This window comes from Eleutherodactylus coqui, chromosome 1, assembly GCF_035609145.1.
Source record: "Eleutherodactylus coqui strain aEleCoq1 chromosome 1, aEleCoq1.hap1, whole genome shotgun sequence".
NCBI classification, from domain to species: Eukaryota; Metazoa; Chordata; class Amphibia; order Anura; family Eleutherodactylidae; genus Eleutherodactylus; species Eleutherodactylus coqui.
In genome coordinates, this window is record NC_089837.1 from 195,398,374 (window position 1) to 195,405,675 (window position 7,302).

A 7,302-nucleotide genomic window follows, 5' to 3' on the forward strand; every position below is an offset into this window, starting at 1 on the left:
AAAACGGCGCAAAATTTTCTGGGAAGAAAATGAAAGTGACTCGAACACCGCATGGTGCTCGTCTCGAGTAACGAGCATCTCAAGTACCCTAATACTCGACCGAGTATCAAGCTCGGACGAGTACGCTCGCTCATCTCTAATTGTGAACCATAAGTGCCTGAGAACAAACGAAAAACTTGGCACCAGCACTTGCCTATCTCCAGCAGTCCGATTGCAGATGAATGGAGCAGCACCATGCATTCTTGACCACTGCTCCATGCAGCTTCCTCCTCACCACAGGAGGTGAAGTGAGCATGCAGTGAAGATGACATGGTAACACTGGACTCCTGTTCTCAGCGATAAGACCCCCGCCAATCAGACGTATCGCCTATGCTATTTTTTTTTTTGTTTTTTGGGTTTATTGATAGTAAAAAGCATTTCTGTACGTGCAAGATAAGCTATGTATGATACTGATAGAATAAAGAAGATAATGAATGGATAAGCCAGCAGTCTTTGCTGTAAAGAATAGTATGTGACTCTCTAAAGAATCTTAGCATTAAAGGATACAAGTCATGCTGTTGAAGTTGTGGAATTAATATATTTGAGCAACACCCAAGTATCCATAGTTACCACAAGTCTGTGCGCTGTTTTGTCCCTTGCCTTTTGTAATAATCTATAAATGTAAAGATGTACTGTATTTTCAGAATATACTCTTTGTAAAAAATCCATCACCTAGGAGTTGTCGTTTTGCTGCAAAACTCAGCATGCAGTTACATCTCAGTCAGATATGCTAACGGTTAGAGTTGTGGTGTGATTAGATGAATGGTCTTGTCACCTGAAACCCTAAAAGTGGTTTCATCCTTGGCCTGTAAAAAGGCTCTCAGAGGCTACTTGTGTGTAGTGGCCTTTTTTCTGCTCGTGTAGAGCTTGTTGACCTCTTCTTTCAAACACGCCATCATATCCCCACTGCTAAAGAAGCCGACTCTTGACGCAAGTGACGTTGCCAATTACCGACCCATCTCAAACCTCCCCTTCATCTCCAAATTACTTGAACGGCTGGTTTATTCCCGCCTTGTAAGCTATCTATCAGAGAACTCTCTCCTAGACCCCCTACAGTCTGGCTTCCGACCCCAACACTCTACAGAAACTGCCCTTACAAGGGTATCAAACGACCTACTATCAGCCAAATCGAGGGGTGACTACTCCCTACTGATCCTCCTCGACCTCTCCGCAGCATTTGACACTGTTGACCACAAACTCCTCATCAGTATGCTTCGCTCCATCGGCCTAAAGGACACTGCTCTTTCCTGGTTCTCCTCCTACCTATCTGACCGCTCTTTCAGTGTCTCCTTTGCTGGCTCTACCTCTCCTTCTCTTCCCCTTGCTGTTGGGGTCCCCCAAGGCTCGGTCCTTGGCCCCCTCCTTTTCTCTATCTACACAGCCCCTGTTGGACAAACCATCAGGAACTTTGGCCTCCATTACCACCTCTATGCTGATGACACCCAGCTATACACCTCTTCCCGTGACATCTCTGCACCCTTCCTCCAAAACATCACCAACTGTCTGTCTGCTGTCTCTAACACTATGTCCTCTCTCTACCTAAAACTAAACCTCTCTAAAACTGACTTACTGGTGTTTCCTCCTTCCACCAACCGCCCTCATCCTGACATCTCCATCTCAGTGTGTGGCGCCACCATAACTCCCAAACAACATGCCCGCTGCCTTGGGGTCATATACGACTCAGATCTCTCATTTACCCCCTACGTCCAATCAGTGGCCCGAACCTGTCAGCTGCACCTCAAGAACATCGCAAGAATCCGCTCTTTTCTCACTGTGGACGTGCTGAAAACGCTTATTGTTGCCCTCATCCACTCACGGCTCGACTATTGCAACTCATTGTTGATCGGCCTCCCCTGCACCAGACTCTATCCTCTCCAATCCATCCTGAATGCGGCAGCCAGGCTCATATTCCTGTCCAGCTGCTACTCAGATGCCTCTGCCCTGTGCCGGTCACTGCACTGGCTGCCCGTTAAATACAGAATTCAATTTAAACTTATTACCTTAATCCACAAAGCCCTCCACAGCGCAGCGCCCCCCTATATTGCCTCCCTCATCTCCATCCATCACCCAGCCCGGCCTCTCCGCTCGGCAAACGAAACTAGACTGCACACCCCTCTAATTCGAACTTCTCACTCCCGCCTCCAAGACTTCTCCAGAGCAGCACCAGTCCTCTGGAATGCACTACCAAAGAACATCCGGGCAATCCAGGACTCGAAAAACTTCAGGCGTGCTCTAAAAACGCACCTCTTCAGGGATGCATACCGCATTCTCTAAACAAACTCCTCTATTCACTGCCTGATAACATGTTCCCTGACCTACTGACCACAATCCCTGCTAGCCATCATAAACCGCTCCTGTAGTCATATTGATCTTGCCGTCGCATAGCTAAATGTCTGACTGTTGTCTGTATATAGCATCCCTCACTCTCCATCACGCGACACTGTGCACACCTCCAGCTATTTTACCTTCTGTATCACCCCATTACTTGTAGTATGTAAGCTCGTTGGAGCAGGACCCGCACCCCTATTGTTTCCACCAACTGATTACGATTGTAACCGTGGTTCTGTAATTTTTTGTACTTTTGTCTTTCTGTATTCCCCCTGTCTATGTAAGCGCTGCGGAATATGTTGGCGCTATACAAATAAAGATTATTATTATTATTATTACTAGACATGCCTCTACAATGCAATCCAAAAGATTTTGCCTAGTTATCACAGGCTGAGAGGACGCATTATTGAAATGCGAGAAGCTGGATGATCGTATCGACAAATTGCCGGCACCTAGACCATTCTGACCAGACTGTTAGAAGGTGATGAGACTAGTGTAGTCATGAGGGTATACAAAGCGACCAGCTGAGGACGCCCTCAATAGACTACCAGTAGAGAGGATCGTCTGACAAGCACAAGCAACTCCAACTGTTTCATTGTCCATCATCCAGAGACAGGTGGCACCATCATTACAGGCCCCTGTGTCTGTCTGAACCATTTCTAGGCGCTTGGCTGAAGGCATTCATTGTGTAAATTGCCTTTGACACCCACCCACCAACACCTCCGTTTGCAGTGGTGTCATGCACTGCTATAGAGTGGAACTGCATTGCCCTTATCAATGAATCCAGGTTTATTTTTAGCACTGACTATGGCTATGTCTGGAGACCTAAGGGTGAGCATCTCAATCCTGCCTTTGCTGTAAAGCAGCACACTGCGGGTGTGATGGTCTTGGGGAACATCGCATATGACAGTCGGTCACCCCTAGTAGTGGTGCAAGGGACAATGACAGCGATATGTTCAGGACATCCTGCAGCCACATCTGTTGTCTCTCATGGCAGGGCTCCAAGAGGCATTTCCCAGCAGGATAATGTTCATCCGCACACAGCGGGTGTCACAGGAAAGCCTCCACAACATTGTTACACTTCCATGGCTTTCCCAATCACCAGATGTATCGCCAATAGAACATGTATGGGACCATCTGGGAAGCTAACTTTGATAGCCTACGAGTTTACACGATCTACACGATCGAGGCTCAGTTACAGCACATGTGCACAGATATGCCACAGAATACTGCAGCGTCCAAGCGAGGCGCGTCAATGTAGGGGAGATCACGGTTATCAGGATGGTTGTCACAGATGGCTCTGAAATCTCTCCGAGCAATGGCGGCAAAGTGCCTGGCTCGACTGCACACGGTGGCAAAAGGATCAGTATAGTAAAACACAGTTTAACAGTGGTTCGTCACGTGATGCCAGCACCTCTTCAGGAATCTTGGGGTTAATGACAAAATAACTGACATGAGTCCTGTTAGCTTTAGTTTGCAAATTGGAGGTACGCAGTTTACTAGCTTTTGAAACAGTTGAACAATAACAACAAAGGCAGATTATGGCAGACTATGGCAGAGGTATTTACTTGGCATACAGATAACGTTGCTTCACAAATCTAGTTCAGTACATTTAACACTGTACTCTTCAACGCTCTCTATATTTGTTCCTAGAAGTTAGTGTTAGTTTAGCAGACTTTACAGTAGTAACTGAAGCTGGTTTAACAATGGGCGTCTCTTACTTTCCCTGAATAGCTCACTGTTAGACGAAATGTCCTAGTTTGTTTCTCCACACTGTGGGTTGATTTGGAAGCTTATTTAATCCTGGCTTTCTACTCCAAGCAACGTTCTCTCTCTCTGCACGTCCTTCTCCAACAACACGTCCGCTCTCCTAATCTTCCTAACTACATCTCCCCTACTCTTCCTGTCTGTTCTCCCACTCTCAACTTACTACTCCTCCTAACATCCTGTCTCGCCCTGAGCTTTTTCCAGCTCTCCAGACTCTCACCCTTCCCCCTTCACCAATCAGTGTTTGTGTGACAAGCAGCCAATCAGCAGCCAGCTGTTGCCAAGCAGGTAGTTTAGCATGTTAAAAGAGAAGGGGAAAAACAGTGTTTCCGATGTATGACACCTTCTATGCCTCCTGAATGAGCACATAGAGAGGTATTCACAGGAAAATAAATGTGTGGCTATTCTGGAGGAATCCATATAGAGAGCCAATACTATGAATAAAGCAGTATATTTGGGGGCCCTGATACAGATTTTGCACTGGGGCCCAAAACCTTCAAGTTACGCCTCTGGACCAACATATTGTAAATGGCACGGGCATTGTAAAACTTATACAACACACACGGAAAAACAGTTGAGAAATAGTTTAATTTTCTCCTGTATTAAAGCTTGATAGTTCCATTGGTAATATTGAAGCAGCATTTGCATTTTCTTACATTGCATCTAAAACAGCCCACCTTATCTGGAAAAACTTGGTTTCATTTGATTTTGCTTTTATCCCTCTTAATCTGGTTGGTGGCAAGCTATTTCAAGGGTTTGGGGGCTTTGAAAGATAATTATTGTTTGTTTCAGAATATTATCTGTCAAGTAGGCATCTTGTGACAGGATAGGCCAGTGTTGTTTGAGGATTTCTCTGATTAGGAAGTGTGAATGATTGTAATTGGTAACTAAACTGAGGTTATACTGTTGAAGTTCTTCCATTGGCAGAGTTGGTTTTCTTAGGGCTAATGCCCACAGCTGTCATGTAATTCTGCTGCGGTTTTCTGCCACGGGAGTACCGCAGTGGTAAATAAAAGGCACCTGTAGTGATCGAGTAAAGACGTGTGTTTTTCCACGATCTCCATTAATACTATATTAATGGAGACCTCCCGCCGCGTAAATCCGCAGGAAATAGAACATGCCGAGATTTATTTCCCACGACGAAAATCCGCTGTAAAATTCCGCATGTCGGCATTGGCAGGTTAGGTTCAATAGAACCTAATTTCTGCGGAATTCCACCGCGCATTTACGCCGCGGGGAACCATGGTAAAAATCTGTTTGTGGACATTAGCCCTTAGTAAATATTCTTCTTGTGTCGTGTCTAGAGCGAGTAGTGCTTTATGCGAGTACTTGCCCACTCGTCGCTAAAGAATCGGGTGCTGGCGGGGGAGAGCGGTGAGTTGCGGGAGTGAGCAGGGAGGAGAGAGTGAGAGAGAGATCTCCCCCTCCCCCCCATTCCTACCCGCTCTTCCCCGCCGCTCCCCGCCCCCGCCGCTCCCCGAATCTTTAGAGACGAGCGGGCAGGTACTCGCATAAGGCACTACTCGCTCGAGTAGTTTGCCTTAGCGAGTACGCTCGCTCATCTCTAGTCGTGTCCTCTAACTTTTTAAAAGGTGCAGTAATGAGGTTGTGTGGATATCTTTTTTTGTCTACGTCTTTGTATTATAATGTTACTTTGTCTATAAAGTCATTTTTAATAGCACAATTTCGGCATATCCTCTTGAGTTAGCCATATGGGATGTTCTTTTTCCACTTTATGTGGTGGGCACTCTTAAAACTGCGAAGACTATTAGTGTCAGTGGGTTTTAAAAAGTTTTGGTGATTATTTTCCGATTATCGTGATCTAAAATAAGATCTAAGTATTCAATGCTTCTACAGGAGCTGTTTCCGGAAAAGGATAGGTTAAAATTGTTTTTGTCTAAAAAGGTGTTAAAAGCCATAAAGTCTTTATCCGAACCATCCCATATAAACAGTTAATTATGTATATATCGTTTATAAAATGTATTATTTTCATGCCATTTATGATTGAAGTAAGTAAATTTATTTTCAAAATCTCCCACATACAGATTTACAAAATTGGGGCAAATCTGGTGCCCATGGCCATCTCCCTAATCTGTTTGAACAATTTCCCATTAAAAGAAAAGAAGCTGTTAGTTAGGATGAAATTCCATTTAAAATAAACTGCTTTTGTTCTTCCGGCAATGTGTGATCCCTAAATTGTGAGGGATATATGAGTAGAGTGAACTAATATCCAAGGTAGCCCTCCTGTAAGTGGGTTGCCATTCTACCTTTGATAAAATATTGTCGAGTGATGGTGTTCCCTTTAAGTAAGATGTGAAATGTGGAACATATCTTTTAAAAGTGTGACGCACCCCTCCTCACACTTCAGGATTATGGTGACGTTTTGTTTTTTTTTCTTCAACTTTATTAAGTTGCATTGTAGACCATTTTTCCTCCTTTCTTTTTCCAACCTTTAATACTTTATAAATCAGGGAAGAAGGCATACACACTCAGCTCTGCCTCTCTGCCTGGTACATCATGCACATACCAACAGCTAACACAAGGGTAAGTCCTCTACACCTAAAAATTAGGATTAAGTCTACCTACTGTTTCATTTGGAATCCACAACTAGTCTTTTAGTGTAGTGTTACTTTCTCCCCTGAAAATTACCAGTGAGCCATTTGTCCTATCATTTGACCATAACTTTTAATATTGCTTATTGAATCACAGTAGTTTTAAGAGTTAACTGAGGAAGGCGCGTTGCCCTGAAACGTGTCTTTTTGTGGTGGTTTAAAATAAAGCTGAGAAGCTGAGCTTACTTCTTATATTATACTGAACTTTATATTTCAGACATATACACATCACATTTTTCTCTTCACTTTTATGTTAAAAGGGACAATAACTTCTCAAACAATTTCTGTTTATCTACTATTTTGCATTAGTCTCATTATTTCTGAAACATTCTTATATTTAAAATGTTGTAGCTTTACCACTGTAAATGGCATTTGAAGTGCCTGCCACTAAGGGTCTCCTTTCCAGCTTCTCTGCAATCCACTGTCTGTTGTTAGGTGCAGAGCTTCTGTAGTAACAAGGATACCGAGATGTTTCCTTAGCAATGGGGGGGAAAGCTATCTTCACAAGGTCACTCCTGTGCACTTAGAGGCTGCAGCCTGATAGATCTGCAGACAC